The following is a 16,966-nucleotide window of genomic DNA, read 5'->3' as shown; positions in this document are numbered from 1 at the left end:
AAGTTAACAGCTTGTGCAAATGTTAAATGAACAGGAAGAACAATAAATAGATGAAGTTAGCCACTGATGCTACATGTACAGGTTGCACCTCCTGAAACTAGCACTCTCTGGTCTGGCCACATTCCTCTTCTAACAGGACCAGAGATGTTCCTGGACCAGGGACGTTCCTGAAGCAAAGAACTGACACAGGAGCGCAAGCAAAGCTAGCCCCCCAGAAGCCCTGCAGGGAGCCAGAGGCAGCTTCCATGGTAGCTGCACGGGGGGCCATGGCCAGATATGACATCCCCAGGAGCAAACCACAGCCAGAGAGCCAGGGAGCTGCAGCTGGAGGGCCAGCAGGGGAGGCCAAGGACCAGGGCATTAACCTCTCATGGTCTGGCAAAGTCCTTCGTTTCGGTCCACCGAGGTCCCAAGGATGACAGACCACGGGGATGCAACTTGTAGTTTTATACAAGGTTTCTTCTTGGTCTACAGACCACAGAAACACAATGTATTCAATCTGTACCATGTTTTTAATTTTAATTTGTAATTTAATGAGATACTCCAGTCACCGAACAAGTTAATTTCTCATGATTCAATGAGCAGGTGTGGGCTGTCAAACTCCACCCTGAGTAAGAGACATAGGCCTTTCCCTTTCAAAAGGAAGATGGAGCCAACCCTAAGAAAGGAATGCTATAGTAGCCAAATTTGGGGAGATAGCTTAGGTTGCTTAATTTGAATTGCTTTTGGTTACAAAGCCAAATCCCTAACATACAACTCTTGACTTTGTATAAGGCATGTACAACATTTTGTTGGAGCTGGGTGAGGAATCTAGCTACTTACCTCTAGTACCAGAAGTTGTAGAATTTTTCATATAAATCCACAATAAAAGACACAAAGAGAAAAAAGAACAAGCGAATGGTGGAACAATGTCTGAAGCATAAAGCTTGGATTTCAGTATCTTGGTAATAAGCATGGGTGGTAGCACAGAAGCATCTTCAAAAAGCCCAGACTGCAGTCCACCAGGGATAGCAATGATAGTTGGACTATTGTCTCTGGCACTTGCCGTTCAGTAACAATGGCTAAAGCACAGTTGGCAGCCCTACAATGGCACCAGCAATTCCAGACTCCGCAGACTTGCGTCAGAGCCCTGGATGTTTGTAAATCTCAACCCTGTCCTAATTAGAAATGAATTTCCAGACACAAATCTGGTCCTTTACAGAAGGTGGCTATTGCAGTGCAGGAAGAATCATCTTAGGTGTTCTGTCAATACTTTTTTGGCAGGGGAGAGAGGCAGACGGTATACCAGACCCTCAGAGAGGATGCTACCACAAACCATGAGGATGTCAGATCTACCATCCTATGAAAGTTGTATCTGTGAAAATACTCAGTGGTTTTCAGGGATCTCTCCTCTTTAAAGGTGCAGCCATGCATCAATGCTTGGCATCTGACAGACTGGGCAAGTAAATGGTGCAAGAATAATATTTACAGACAGCCAAGGAACCGATAGAGCTGCTAGTCCTAGAGCAGTGATTCTTGATCTTTACTACAGCCTGCACCCCGTTGGTACTCAAATTACGTTCTCACATGCCTTATCAAAAATGAAATATGTTCTAGCACCCCTTATTAAAAAGAAAAAATGGAGATGGGGGGGCTTATACTTTTTAAAATATTAAATATATGTAAAATTGTTTTATGTTATTACTCACCACAACAATGCATATTTTTGTATACCTGGTGTAAGTACTATGCAGAGATGTTGCCAAGTTTTGCTGTGAAATTAAACTGCAACCAATACACTAACAGTTACCAGCTAACTGAATTCAAATAAAACTGCTGGCGCTGCCACATCATCATCTGTGCATGAATCAAGAAATACCCCGCAACATGGCAGTACACTGTATTTTGTAGTGAGAATTTCACTACAATTAGCTTAAAAACTTGAAAATGAATTTTTTGTTTGTATCTTATAGTAATTGTTAAAAACATGTAACATTAATACATAGCTTTGATGAAACAAGGTAGTTGTACTTACATTGCTGTGCTTAATTTGTGTTTTCGATTATTTATCTTCTAAAAAATCTGACGTGCCTCACACCCCCAGAAAGGGCATCATGCAACCCCAGGTTAAGAATCACTGTCCTAGAGCAATCAACTCTGTGCCTGGGATAGTAAGAGAGTGAGTATGTTAATATCAGCAGTCGTGCCAACAAAAGTTGCATGACATGTTCCATTGATGGAGGCCAGCCTACAAGCCAAAAATTAACATAGTTCTTCTATGACAGATTGTTAGTTTTGAGTTACGTGGGTCAAGTGAAGGGTCAGCATTCCCTCTACCTCATCATCCTAAAACCTTTCCTTTCCTTCAAAATGAAGGATGTTGCTATATTTTGCAGTATGAGGATTGATAAAATCCATCACACGCTCTCTCACCCTCCCTCCCCGCTTGGGTACGACTCTCTTCTAGTTTATTCCCCTCAAAACACTATACACAAAACGAAACAAACTTACTTCTGCTTGCCCCAATTCTATTTGCTTTTGAACCCATCATGTGTGCTATTTACAATTTAATCTGATTTCCTCTTGGAGAAGAGCAGAAGGAACCTATTCTATGAAATGCATATTATCTCCCAGATGTTGTATCAGGATTTACTAGTCCTTTAAAACAAGTCCAGATCCAAAAGCTGGAAATGAGCAACTCATTGGCTCACTTGTTGACTAGCTGTTTTGTTCATTCTGTTCAAAGCACTTGACAACAGCCACTATCAGAAGACACAACTTGGGATAGATGGACTTTTGGTTTCAATCAGTATGGCTATTCTTATGCTCAGACTTGCTTGGTCATCTATTTCAGCTCAAAACACAGGCATCCTGGGAGCTGTGTTTTCCATGAAACATGTGAGCTCTAAGCCTGTACAGCAAAGAATTCTGGGAATGGTAAAGCAGCATATATAGGCAGCTATCTTATCTCACACAAGGGGAGTTGTGGAAAAAGTAGAGCTTCTAGGTAAGGAATGTGGGAAGATCAATACAGACAGCTGGCCAGAGAAACAATGAACCTGATACTGCTTTGTGAGATGACCCTGGAGAAAGTTAAAAAAAAAAAAAAACAAAAAAAAAAACTTGGAAGCAAATGGAAGAAGTAGTGTTAGTCAAGAAAGCACACAAGGCTTGGGAATAGGCACTCATCTGGGGCTCAAGGGGCACAGTTTGTGAAGACGTTTCCCTCCAAATATACTGAAAATTTCTTTTGGACACCCTTGTAAAAGAGACAACTGCCACCTAGAAATGGTGGCACTCTCTTAACTCAATAGCTAAACCAGGGGTGTCCAACCTTCTCTCATCAGGGACAATGGCAATGTTGTGTGTGTTCTGGGGAGGAGGGCGAACACAAAATAGCCCCAAATCACTCCCCCAGGCTTAAGCCTCTTGCAGCGCCAAACCAACCTCCTGCCCCGAGCCCACAGCCCCATACCACCCCTCACCCCCTGCCTTAACCACCCCAACTGGCCCCTGCTCACCCCCAGGCTCAACCCTCATCGCAGCCCTAAACTGCTCTGCTGCCTGCCTTGAGCCCCAGCCGGCACGCCAGTTGCAAGGGCTCTGTTGCCAGCCCCATGCCCCACCCAGGGTTCTACCCACTGGGGCTGGTAGCAGCTCCACACCCCCGCACCAGGGCTCTGCAGCAGCTGGCCCCGCAGAAGCTGGTGCCACTGCGGAAGCTGGCCCCGTGGGCCAGATAAAAAAGGCTCCACAGGCCAGATTCCGGCCCACAGGCCACCTGTTGGATGCTCCTGAGCTAAACCAACTCACTGGCATGCAGACACTGAGGCAGCAATTACATCTTACATAAGAAAGGTTGTTCTTAGCCTTGCATATAAGGAACATAGAGGCCCATGCAAACCTATCAGATATTAAAATTCAAAGCAAAATGAAAATAACTGATCATGATATAAATCAAATGTAAGAGTTGAAGAAAGCTTGTGTTTACTCAAAAAGAAAACTCATTCTACTACAGAAGCCCTCATTGACTAAACTAGAAGGCTACATCTATATGAGAAATATCTGTCAAAAGAAGTGACTGTCAGGAGGGATGTCACGGCAAAACTTCCATTGACAGATTGTGTAACACATAAAAGCAGATTGAAAAAGTGGTCCGCTCTGTCAACAGAGACCAGCCAGTCTGCCTGGCTCTCTCTTAACAGAGCGGTTGACCAGAAGCACTCCAAACAGGGCTGCCCAGCGAACTGGAGGCCCTGTCTGTCAACAAAAGGGCCATGGAGTATCTATACGGCTGTTTTCTTGACAGGAAACATTTGAGAAAGGCATTATACCTGAACACAGAGAGGTATAATGCTGCTGGAAGATGTACCAAGTTTTGTCAACAAAGCATATTGTGTGTGTAGCTGCTCCACAGGTTTTTCCAACAGAAGTCCAGTTTTGTCAGGAAAACCCTCTCATGCAGACATTGACGAAATGAGGTATCCAAAATGGTATTTGAAGTACTATGCAATGGAGTATCATGATCTATAAAAAGACAACATAAGGTAACATTTAACACATTTAATGACGGAGAGGAAGATTTTAACACAGAAAAGTAGCAGTATTAACTGGAGAAATACATGTCCTAGCAGGAGACAAGGGGAGGATACAATGGAAGAGTGGAATGGATCAAATTTGTAGATAACAGACCAGAAATGCAGTGAGCCCAGGGAACAATACCCAGAGAACAAGTCTGAACTGAATTTGGAGATGAATAGCACTTCAATTATATTGAGTTAATGAAAGCGATTGAGGATTGTGGTGAAGAGATAAGTTACCGCTAAACTGCATCGCCATGCAGCTCTGAACTGAAGTAGGGAGATCTTTCTCTCCAAACCTTGAAGCTGGGACCAGTAGGGAAGAGCCCCACCAGCCCCATCCCTACCATTGGGTCACACAGGTAAGCTCAAGTCCCAATCCCCTGCCCCACCCTGAGCCACTTCCCCCAGCCCTGATCACCCTTCTGCAACCGAAACCCCTCACTCCTGGCCCCACCCCAAATCCCAGAGCCTGTACCCCCTCCCACACCCCAACCCAGAGACCCTCCCGCAACCCAAACCCCTCATCCCCACCTCACCCCAGAGCCCTCACACCTCAAACCTCTGGTCCCAGCCCCAAGACCCCTCCCACATTCAGAAACCCTCACGTGAATTTTGTTATGTACACCAATGTGAAGGTAACAAACTGTACATCACCTCCACATTGAGGCACATAAGAAAATTCACTCCACTCAAGGGCGGAAAAAATCAGAGGAAACGCTAGAAAGGAGACCTGAGAGACAGCCTCATTTTTTGCTTGTGTATGCCACGGCATTTGCATCATATACTTCTTCTAACGTGCCACTTATAAACTCAAAAGACAAATGAAATTTTTTGAAGCCATATAATACAGCCAATGTGGCTGGTGCAAATCTTGGGTTTCTTGTTCCAGGTCTATAGCAAAAGCAATTTATTTATATGAAAAACACTTAGAATGATTGTAGTCAGAAACCATCTTAAACTTTACTAGCCAAAAATTCAAAGGCTGGACATCTTCTTTTATTATTTTACAAATGAAACTCAAACTTTTTTTGTTTCTTAAACATTATATATGGGCACATAACTGAATCTTTGTATAACTGTCTATTTTCTCCTAATAATGGACAATGACAAAGTGCCTGTATGCTGCTTTTCCTAGATCAATTTAGTTATTCATGACTGCAAGTTACTCTTCACTTGCAGGATCTTCAAGCTTCACTGGGATCCATGAGAGTAGTTTGTGTTCCTGGTCAGATAATAAGACATGTGTTTTGAGAGTTTGCTTATGTCCTCTCTTGTCCATCTAGACTGTAAGTTGCCTGAGATATGGACTATATTTTGTGTATTTGTATAATATGTATACAAATACTGAAACTGACTGGGGTCTTTAAGTGCTACCACAATACAAAGATTAAGGTATCTTAAGTGAATATTCAACACTGAAGATCAAGTGGTGTTACAGAGCCTTCAAAACCATTCCACAAAACAGTATTTTATATAATCTCAGGCATTTGTGCTCTAGGGCCCCAAACCTTCAACTGAGTGTTGGATATTGACCACTCTGTCCACATGCTACAAGAATCACACAGTGAACCCTCGAAACATGTGCAATCAAGTTGTGTATCTTGGGTTTGTGTGACTGCCACCCACTCTTGTCAGGGCCGGCAACTGCAAGTCAGACTGCCATCTCTGACAACAGCGGGGAAAATCGCTCCTATCAGGGATGGCAGCCTGACTCATGGCTGCTGTCCCTGACGGGAAACCACTCCCAGTTTCCTGATCCCCGGAGCAGCGGAGAGCTGGGAACCAGGCGGCAGCCTGGCTCCCTGTCCCCCTATGGCTTTCAGAGCTGGGAAACTGAGCACAGCAGGAGCCCTGGTCAGTTTCCTGGCTCCAAGCAGAGAAGGGGAGCCTCAAGCCCCTGGTTCCTGGCTCCCCTCCACTGGCTGGAGCCAGGAAACTGACCAAACCTGCTGTGCTGGTCAGTTTCCCCTCTCTGCAAGCAGAAGGAAGCAGGGAGGCAGGCTGCCCCCTGCTTCCCAACTCCCTGCCACTCTAGCAGCCAGGAAACTGACCAGCTCGCTCTTGCAAGCACAGGCTGCAACCTGGTTCCCGTCCCCCCTCAGCTTGCACAAAAATTCGAGTTATGCTGGGGTTGCAGAAACACAATCCCTGCATAACTCAAGGGTTTACTGTATTTTAAAACTGGTGGCACAGCTCTCAGTTAAAGGACCTCCACCTTTAGAATCTGGTGTTTTATAAGGCCAGCAGCATCTGGATTCTTTAACATTTATGGGCCAATGCAAGGACTGTTTGTTTTGATCATAATTTGCCTAAACAAATTAGACTGGAGGCAAGGCTTTGAGCCAGGCCTAACCAGCTAGCAGCTCTCCCTATAAGAAGGAAGCTCTCAGCGAACACTGTGAGCAGCTAACAGGGAAGGGAGTTTGCCTCTGGGAGTTCACCAAGGGAGGAGCCCCGTGTTTGTTGGCCTGTTCATGTATGGTGTTCCACCTGTGCCCTGCAAGGCAGCGCTATCACGAAAAGCAGTCTCTGAAGAGAAGAGCCTGACGAGCGATGGGGGAAGGTGGACCTGGGGGCACTGAGAGCAGCTGGGGGGAGAGGGGCCAGTGCAGTGAGGAGGGCGGACATGGGAGCAGATGGGGGTAGTGGGTTGGGGAGGGTCCTATGGTGATGGTAGCTGGGGGGGGGGGCGGGCGAAAGGTGGGGAGGAGGGTCCCGGGGATATGAGGTCATTGTTCCACAGGGAGCTATGGTGACTTGTGGTGACAGGGAGGTATGAAGTAGTGGGATCCTTAACCACATTCTCCACACCCCGCTGCCTTGTGGGTTATCCTGGGAAGGAGAAAGGTTAAGGGAGTAAACCCTGACAGAAAATCCGGAGTGGAGTCCGAAGGCGGTTCGGTGTCAACTTCTGGAACTGTCCCGGCAACTCCTGCAGCTGAGCTGGTACCAGACGTGGAGGTTATCCTCTCCTTTGGACTATATCAGTAAAGCCGAGAGGGGGACACTGGTGTCTGGGCAGCCCAGAGTCTCCATAATAAGTGCCCAGGCTCGCACCCGGAGAGGTACTCCAGCATCGCTGAACAGCGTTGCATCAACACGGGAGGCAACAGATCCCAGTTATAAGCTCTTGCTCGATTGGCGTACAGAACGAGCGCCAGGGGTTGCCTTCGATGGTGGAAGAGATCCTCACATCTCACTGGACAGGTACCGCCCGCCTTAAGCTGGGCAGCCCCCAGCCAATAGGGTACTGTCCCGCCACAGTTCACCTGCCTCGCTGGGTGCGTGAGGCTTAAGGTTCCTGAACCTGACAAGTGACTGAAATTTGGGCACCAGGCAAACCAATAAGAAAAATCAACAAGAAATGAGAAACATCAACAATTTAACCTTGCTTGCTGGAATGTGCGGACCATGCTGACCGGCTTGATGGAAGATCTTCAGGCCATCAGTGACACCCGAAAGACCGCTGTCATCAACGAGGAACTGAAGAGGCTCCGAGTTGATATCACTGCACTGCAAGAGACACAACTCACAGATTCGGGATCTCTAAAGGAAAATAACTACACCTTTTTCTGGCAGGGTAAAGCCCAAGAAGAACCCAGAGAGCATGGTGTTGGCGTTGCTGTCAGAAACACCCTTCTACAAATGGTGGAATTAGGCATGGGCAGATAAGAAAGACTTCTTTGGATCACGCTTCAAACTTGCGCTGGTCCCGTCCACCTGATCAGCGCTTATGCTCCAACCCTGTACGCCACACCAGAAGTAAAAGACAAGTTCTGTGACGTGCTTAGTGCTGCTGTAGCGCAAATACCTGCTCATGAACAACTGTACATCTTGGGTGACTTCAGTGCAAGAGTTGGAGCTGATTGGGTCTCATGGCCTTCCTGCTTAGGACACTTCGGTGTGGGAAAAAATGAATGACAGTGGACAGCGTCTCCTTGAACTGTGCACGTACCACAATCTGTGCATCACAAACACATTCTTCCGAATGAAGCCACAGCACAGAGTGTCGTGGAGACACCCACGCTCAAAGCACTGGCATCAACTAGACGTGGTCATCGCTAGGCGTAATAACCTCAAAAACATCCTTCTGACACGCAGCTATCATAGTCCTGACTGTGATACAGATCACTTGCTAGTTTGCTCCAGGCTCAAGCTGAGACCCAAGAAGCTGTACTGCTCTAAACCTGCTGGAAGGCCCCGCATTGACGCCAGAAAGACAGCAAACTCGGAGAAAGCTGAAGAGTTCAGAGAGACCCTACAGGAAAATCTGCACAGCGGCCCTGGGGGCGCTGATGTGACATCCAAATGGCAACATCTGAGGGATACAGTTTACAACACGGCCTTGTCGCTGTTTGGAAGAAGAGCTAGAAACACGAACGACTGGTTCGAAGCTAACTCCGATGAGATGATTCCAGTCATTGAAAAGAAGTGTGCTGCACTCCTGAAGTACAAACGCTCACCGAGCCAGAATACCCAGCAAGCACTTAGAGAGGCCAGAAGAACAGTACAGCAGACAGCCAGGCGCTGTGCCAACAACCACTGGCTCCAGCTATGCAGCAGCATCCAGACCTGTGCTGACTTTGGTAATCTCAGAGGAATGTACAAGGGTATGAAGAAGGCATTAGGACCCACCCAGAACAAGATGGCACCTCTGAAATCCAAATCTGGTGAAGTCATCGCTGACAAAGCCAAACAGATGGAGCGCTGGGTTGAGCACTACTCCAAGCTGTACTCACGCGAGAACGTTGTGGTTGACGCAGCCCTCGATGCCGTCGAGCTCCTACCAGTAATGGACAAACTGGATCAGGAACCGACTGTGGATGAACGGAAGAGAGCCATCGACAGCATTGCAGCAGGAAAGGCCCCTGGCCAGGATGGTATACCACCAGAGGTAATCAAGTGTGCCGCGGACACACTCCTGGAACCCCAACCTGAGCTATTGTGCCTGTGCTGGAAAGAGGGTGAGGTTCCACAGGATATGCGCGACGCTAACATTGTAATGTTGTATAAGAACAAAGGAGACAGAAGCGACTGCAACAATTACTGTGGAATCTCCCTCCTAAGCGTCACTGGTAAGCTGTTCACTCGCGTCATCCTTGGCAGACTCCAGAAGATTGCTGAGAGGGTGTACCCCGAATCGCAGTGCGGATTCCGTGCAGAGAGGTCTAGCGTTGACATGGTCTTCTCTCTAAGGCAGCTGCAGGAGAAGTGCAGGGAGCAGAGGAAGCCACTCTACATAGCCTTCATCGACCTGACCAAGGCCTTTGACTTGGTCAGCAGGGATTGTGTGTTCAAACTGCTCCACAAGATAGGCTGTCCTCCACGGTTACTCAAGATGATCCAGTCGTTCCACAAAGACATGAGAGGAACCATCCAATACGAAGGCGCATTACCGGATGCAAGTCCAGAAAGTCTCTCTAGAACTATTCATTTTCCTTAATGATAGCTGTCCAATAACTCATTCTGGCTCTGTCCCAAATGTGGCACAGAATAGTGAGAGATATAGCACAATCATTCAACAGTGGAGAAGAAGTTAAATGGCTTTGCAAATCACATTAAATATTATAAATTTACCAGCATTTATCTAAGAAACCATTATTTCTCTCCCAGTCCCACTACAGTAGACCCCTCACTTGCATATAAATTACATTCCTGGGGAACCAGATGTCCTCCGAATTTCGTGCAAATCAAGGTGGGGAAGGGGCCACCAGCTACTGCCCCAGGGAGCTGCTCGGGCATTCCTGTCTTAAGAGAGATGGGAGATGGCAGAGTGCAGCTCTATTCCCCCATAACCTGGGGATTCTGTGGCCCCGGTAGCAGCTCTGCGGGGCGGGAGCTGGCAGAGGGCTACACTCTGCCAGCTCCCATCTTGCTTAACACCTGGGGATTCCCCAGCAACTCCCTGTGGCTGGAGCTGTCGCTGGGTCCCCGCTCAACTTGTGTTAAAATGAGAAACATGAAAGTCAAATTGGCATACCTCAGGGGTCTGCTGTATTATGTAGCAAAACAATTTTCATGGCTAAAATATACGTAGACAAAGCAGAGAGATATGCATAATAGGAACTCAACAATCTAGAAGACAAAGGCCTAATGCGATTCAATGGCTGGATGCAACAGATTTACATTCAACACCACAGTTCCTCCACCTGGCTGTCCTAAGAATTAACTTTCTCTAGTGCCGGAGTGCCCTCCTATGGCAGTGTTTCCCCTGCCATTTTCTATCCCATCTGCTCTACAACAGAACCCGCATCCCTCTCAGACTGCAGCATCCATTCCCCTGGATACCACACTCTGGTGATGCCCAGGCCTGGGTTCCTTCCCTTCAGGGAACTAGCTACCCCCTGATCCCATCTCTCACCTCAGTGCCCCACTGTTGTCCTTAATTTAGCCCAGTCTAGTTTTCTGCCAGGGCAAATTATAGTCTGAATTGGGCACTAATCACTGGCTGGGGTGGGGTGGACCTGCTGCCTACTTTCACACCTCGCCAGTGGCAGTCCTAGTACATGCTCAGACTGGCAGCTAGTGAAGTCAGAGTTCCTCTGTCCTGTAGCACTGCTCTGACCATGGTACCTCCCTCTACATAGGTAGTGAGTCCTTCTCCCTTCAGAGCTAGAGAGAGATTGAGCTCCCTATGCCCTGCAGCACATTTTATAATGCCCATTTGGGCCCTGATTGGCTCTCTTACCCCTTCTCCCAACTGGCTCTTGCTTGGCCACGCCTTCTCCCAGCCTGTTTTAACCCTTTCTTTTCTGATGTGGATCAACTGACTCATCAACATTGAACCACTGAAATTATCATCGTTAGAAGCCTTCAAATAAAGATTGGATGTGCCTAAAAATATAAAATTCTATTGCCACAAGAAATTATTAGCCTGATGGAAAAATTACTGGATCAAGTTCTATGATCTATGTCGGGGTCAACAATCAAAATAGCCAGAAGAGCTATATATAGTTACAGCAGAACATTTACAGTTAACCAAAAATAATCAGGAGGTTTGTTTGGTTTTTTTTTTTTTGCTTTGCACTTATAGCCTAAGGAGCCAGAAGAAGTCCTTAAAGAGCAGCATGCAGCTCAGGAGCCACAGGTTGCAGACCCCTGGTCTATGTTATGCAAGAAGAATTAGTACACAAACCCTTTTGGCCTAACTCTATGAATTGCTGAGTTAGTCTCATGCGATTTCTAACCCAAATTTATGTAACTGAGACAAGAATTACATCCCATTAGACTCTGACAAAGGCTCACATCCCCGTCTGATCTAACTTGTTTTTTCCTCTTTTGATAAGTACTGTTGATACTGGGCCATTTCCACCTTGCTGAATAGACCTTGTCAGGTCTGCCCCCCCTCTCACTGGGACCCCACTCTTTAAATACCCCTCTGAAACCACCCCCACTCATGCATCTGATGAAGCGGGTCTTTGCCCATGAAAGCTTATCCTCCAAAATATCTGTTAGTCTATAAGGTGCCACAAGACTTCTTGTTATTCTGAATAAAGTATTTAGGGTGCTCATCAGAACTACACTGAACCTCTATCCCTTTCAAGATTAACCAGTGTCAATATCTAGTTCTCCTGCAGCAGAACAACAGCCTATGAAATACAATTGCTTGATATTTTTAAAGTACAGACCCACTCAGTAAAGTTAATAATTAAATTATTCCATCGGATCAATACTCAGCCCAACATTCTGCAACTGAATCCTTGTATAAACATCAGTCTTCACAGACAGATGAACAAGGCCCTGGAAAATGCTGTGAAATGGCATTGCATGTGTTTTATGAAAATATACTTATATGGCTATGACATAACTGAGCTATGCTTTACGCATGATAGCTCATGTAAGGCATCATTGGAAAGGTTATGGTTTACTGAATATTATCATCCTTTTCACATGCATGTATCTTTTTTGCATCTCAAGTTAGGAATGTTAATGAGTGAATCTGTATTTCATATTTGCTGCTGTGGGTCTCTCCTACTGCTGAAGCATCAAGTACTACAGTGGAAGACAGTGCTTGATAGCTCATTAGCTAGTACAATGGACTGTGAAAAGGCTTGGCCTTCCTGTGGACATTCCATAACGTCTGCTTCGTAGATGATACAGTCATAGATAACCAACATGCATCTTGGTCTACTGAACTGTTTCACAGAGGGGCTGGGGGGAATCAAACAACGGTTTTCTACGTTATGGAAATTCTATGTAAGACAAGGGAGGAAAACAATGGATTGTTGTCAGCTTGCTTTACCTCTGCCTCTCCTCCCCAAACGATACTTAAACACCTGCAAACAAAAGGATTATAAAGGGGAGGAAGTGAGGGAAGGACTGCTACACTCAGACTAGAAAAGACACTATCATAAACAATAACTAGGGTCAGATATTTGAAACCAGTTTGTTCCTGAATCTAGCTTAGATGGTATGTTTTGTATTATTTTCTTAGTAACCTGCTTTGTTCTGTTTGCTACTACTTTACTTAAAATACACATTTTCATAATTAATAAACTTGCTGCTGTTTTATAATACAGCCCACTTCATGTAATTTCTAACAGGGTAGCAGGAGAGGTTGTGCATGTAATCCTTCATGTTGAGGAAGGAGGTGAAGTTCATATAACTTTCAGTTTGTACCCCAAGCAGCCGTGAACATCTGGGTACTGAAATTAAGGTGAGTCTTCCCAGAGCTGTTCTCAGTGTCTGTACTTCTGCAGCTGGGGATAAGCCTTCCTGTGAGCTCTGCTGGAAAAGTCTTCAGTATCTGACTCAGCAAGACAGAGTTTAAGGGGAGCCCAGGGGCTGGCAGAATAGGCATCCCGGGGCTCCCAAAGTGTTACAAATACCTTATGCTCAATCAGTTTTTTGAAAATTACAAACCTAAACTTCAATCTAATTCTCCATCTTTCACTGCTTGGAAAACTCCAGCAGTTTTTTTTTTTTTTAAATCAAGATATCTGGTGTTCTTCTAAACTCACATGCTATCTGAATATAGGAAATTTAGAGTGTACTAGGACAATGAATGCCAAATTATGAAACTGCCACATAACCAATATCCTATAAGCCTAATTCACAAAATGTTTCCACTAACTTACATTACTAAAGGAGCCACAAAGTTACTGAACCACACAGTTAGAGGGTAATAGCATTGCTTTCAGTAGCCATTCACTACTGCCCACTTCAAGGAAGAGTTCATCAAGTACAGCTAGAGAGACATGCTCCTCCAGTGCAGCTAGGAACATTAAATAAGTATTAAATAATATTCTGGTAAACTGAATGGATTTATTTATCCATCAGTAAGCAGTTAACAGACATATTGAAACAGAAGCAACAGGTTATCTTGAAAACCCACAGGTACATTAATGGTTTAATTTCTAAACACCCGTCTTCAGCATACATAGTCAACGTTGGCATTAATGATCTTTGCTGGTCAATAAAATCTGAGAAACTACTCAGACCTGCGGGGGTCCCTCCATGCTAACAATCAGCAGTGATCTTGAACCTGTTCTTGTACTACATCAAAATTATCTCTAAAGAAGTGCTCATGGTCCCCAGACAGGATCTGGGCTCCACTGTGCTAAGTGCTGTACAAACACAGCATAAAACAGGATTCTATCCCAAAGAGTTCACAATCTAGAACCCAACTCCTACAATTGTCACCGCTTAGGCATAATGTTTCTAACAGGTGTTGGTAAAATTAAGACAATAGAAAAGGACAAACACCTCTAAAATTAGAAGTATAAACAACTTGCTAAAAAAAAAAAAAAATCACACTTGGTTCTTAAAAAATTTCAATCAGTATTACAAATAACACCTCTAACTGAAAAGAAAATGACATTAATTTAGTGTACTCGATGGCATTTTTTTACATAATGAGTTTCTTTGTTCTCCCTATTTGTGTGTGGCTGTTTCACCTAGCAATGTGGGAAATTAATTACTTTTGTTCTGCTAACCTTTAAGACGTGTTTAAAACTACAATAACCAGCAAAGTGGAACTCTAGAATAAGTGTTGCACATGGAACTACTTTTAAACTCGTCCCTAAAATGGCTATTTTAAATTGAATGTGCCAGTTTAATACAAATGAACTCCGAACCCAGAGTTACAGAAAGTCTTAAAGAAGCATCCAACTAGTAAAGATTAAGTATTAGCTATACAGAGTGTAGCTTGACTCTAAAAAAAATATTTACATAATGTTATACCTCAGAAAAAGAAATTTAAGCTGACTACCTGAAAGGAACTGATCAAAAACCACTATGCGTGCAAATGAATCACAAGCCTTCATGTGTCACAAGAGGTGTTAGATCACCAGCGTGGAAAAGGAAAATGGACAGGAACATGGAGGAAACCTTTCAGAAGTCAACACAAGAGGGGAATAACAAGAAGTCCTGCGCCAGTTTATAGACTAAGATATTTTGGAGCATAAGCTTTCGTGGGCAAAGCCCCACTTCATCAGATGCATGTTGTTTTTGAAGATACAGACTAACACAGCTACCTCTGTGATACTTGTCACCAAGAGGGGAACAGTTGTCTCACCCCAGATGGCCTAGTACCCTAGCCCTACACAGGTTCCTGTTGCTGAGGTTCCAGCAGGGGTTTAATGGTTTCCGGAGCTCTCCAATACTGAGGTATAACCCTTCCCTAAAGGCCACAGGGCATTTCTCACCAGCCATTGGCTTACGCTTGTTAACTCCATGAGCCTGGCCAAGCGCGGGGAGGTCCAGGTAAGGAACAAAGGCGGGAAGTCGGGGGGGGGGGGGGGCGAGGGCTGGATTTGGGCTGTGTCTGAAGGCAGGAGGCGGGCTGGTTTGCGGGGTGCTGGACCCTGTGGCTCGCAGGAGAGTGAAGACAAGGTCGGGGAGGTGAGAGCTTTTACCGGGCCCGCTTCGGAAGGGCGCAGAGCAGCTCCAAAAGGGTCCAACACGGCAGCTGCCCCCGGAAAAGCTGTTACCTCAGGCGCGAGGAGCGGGCGGGAAGGGGCTGGGGCGGCTCGGTAGGGAGCGGGCGGGGGGGGTGTCTCTTACCTCGCCTGCAACCAGGCAGCGTCTTCCCTGCCTCAGAGGGGCAGGCGGGCAGCGTTCAGCTCGGCCGCTCGGCGCGCCGCGGCCTCCTCCTGCCGGGGGATCTCACCAACCCGATGGCGAAGAGCCGATGGCAGCCGAGGCCTGGAAACAAAGCGGGCAGCAGCCCCGGGGCCACCTTTACGCGCAGGCCGGGCCGGCCAGAGCTCGCTGCCTTCGGCGGCAGCCCCCGTCGCGCCGAGCGGAATCTCTCCGGCGGCCGCCATGGCCACAGGGCACACCGGGGAGGCGCCCTGAGGGTGACCGTTACCGCGGCCCAGCTCCACGCGCCGGCTACACCCCCCGGCTGCCCGGTCCCAGCTACACCCGGCAGCCTCTCCTGCCCTGGCTACCCCACACCCCGCCCCGGCCACCCCTCCCCCCCGAACCCTGTGCCCCGGCCACGCCCCCCACTCCCTCTGCCCCGGCCACGCCCCTCCTCGCTCCCTGCCCCGGGTGCCCCTCCCCCCCGAACCCTGTGCCCCGGCTACACCCCGGCCACGCCCCCCACTCCCTCTGCCCCGGCCACGCCCCTCCTCGCTCCCTGCCCCGGGTACCCCTCCCCCGGCTACGTCCCCCCCGCTCCCTGCCCCAGATACCCTCCCTCCAGCTACGCCCCCCCATTCCCTGTCCCGGTTACGCCCCACCACTTCCTCCTCGCTCCCTGGTAAGGGCCCCCCCGGCCTGACTACCCCGCCCCCCCGTGCCCGTCGCAGGTACGCCCCCCGCTCCCCCGCCGCGGTTCGCCTTGCTCGGGCTACACCCTGAGCTTCCCGCCTTGACCACAGCCACTGCCCTCCCCCAGTGCCCTGTCCTGGCTACGCCCCCCCCGGCTCCCTGTCCCAGCTATGTGCGCCCTCGGGTCCTACCCTCGGCGGTCGGCGCCTGCTCGCGTTACCCGGCTCTCTGCCCCGGGAGTTCTCCAGATCCCGCCCCAGGCTCCGTCCCACCGCTGCCCAACGGATCGACTGTTGCTCTACAACCTACTGGCAGGCGCCTTGCAGCAGCATGTCCCGACCAGCCGCCTCCGGGCCCCTTGGCTCGGCTCACTGTGATGCTGGCTGGGGGGGAAGCCGACTTCACTTAACCCCGGGGCGAGACATCTGCTTCTCCCCTAGCATCGCTGGGGCTACTGCATTTCACTTCCTCTTCCCCTCTACACGGAGGGGGCTGCTTGGGAGACGCGCTGCAATGGGAAGCCTGTGCTGAGGGCTCCTCTCTTCTGGCAGCACCAAGCAAACCGCCGCCTCCTCCTGCTGGAGGGAGGCTGGGTTGGAAACCAGCACCTGCTGCTGGAGATCACTGAAAAACTGAAATTGGAAACCACGGGGAGAGGAAGAGGCTCCAGTGGTCGTCCCAGGGAG

The 16,966-nt window shown here is 47.7% G+C and overlaps 1 protein-coding gene across 1 annotated transcript in view; it reads right to left on the bottom strand.

Annotated features, from left to right (window-relative positions):
* The window catches only part of ZC3H12C (zinc finger CCCH-type containing 12C), a 67,411-nt gene extending 50,710 nt beyond the window's left edge, over positions 1-16,701 (bottom strand). The window contains exons 1-2 of the mRNA XM_074981997.1: positions 16,590-16,701; positions 15,567-15,707 (exon numbers count right to left, since the gene is read on the bottom strand). The gene's annotated coding sequence lies outside the window, so the exon portion shown is untranslated. The remainder of the gene's footprint in view (positions 1-15,566; positions 15,708-16,589) is intronic.
* Positions 16,702-16,966: the final 265 nt, after the last annotated feature.

This window comes from Carettochelys insculpta, chromosome 1, assembly GCF_033958435.1.
Source record: "Carettochelys insculpta isolate YL-2023 chromosome 1, ASM3395843v1, whole genome shotgun sequence".
In the NCBI taxonomy this organism is placed as follows: domain Eukaryota; kingdom Metazoa; phylum Chordata; order Testudines; family Carettochelyidae; genus Carettochelys; species Carettochelys insculpta.
The sequence above is the reverse complement of the archived record's forward strand: the minus strand, read 5'-3'. Positions and strand labels throughout refer to the sequence as shown.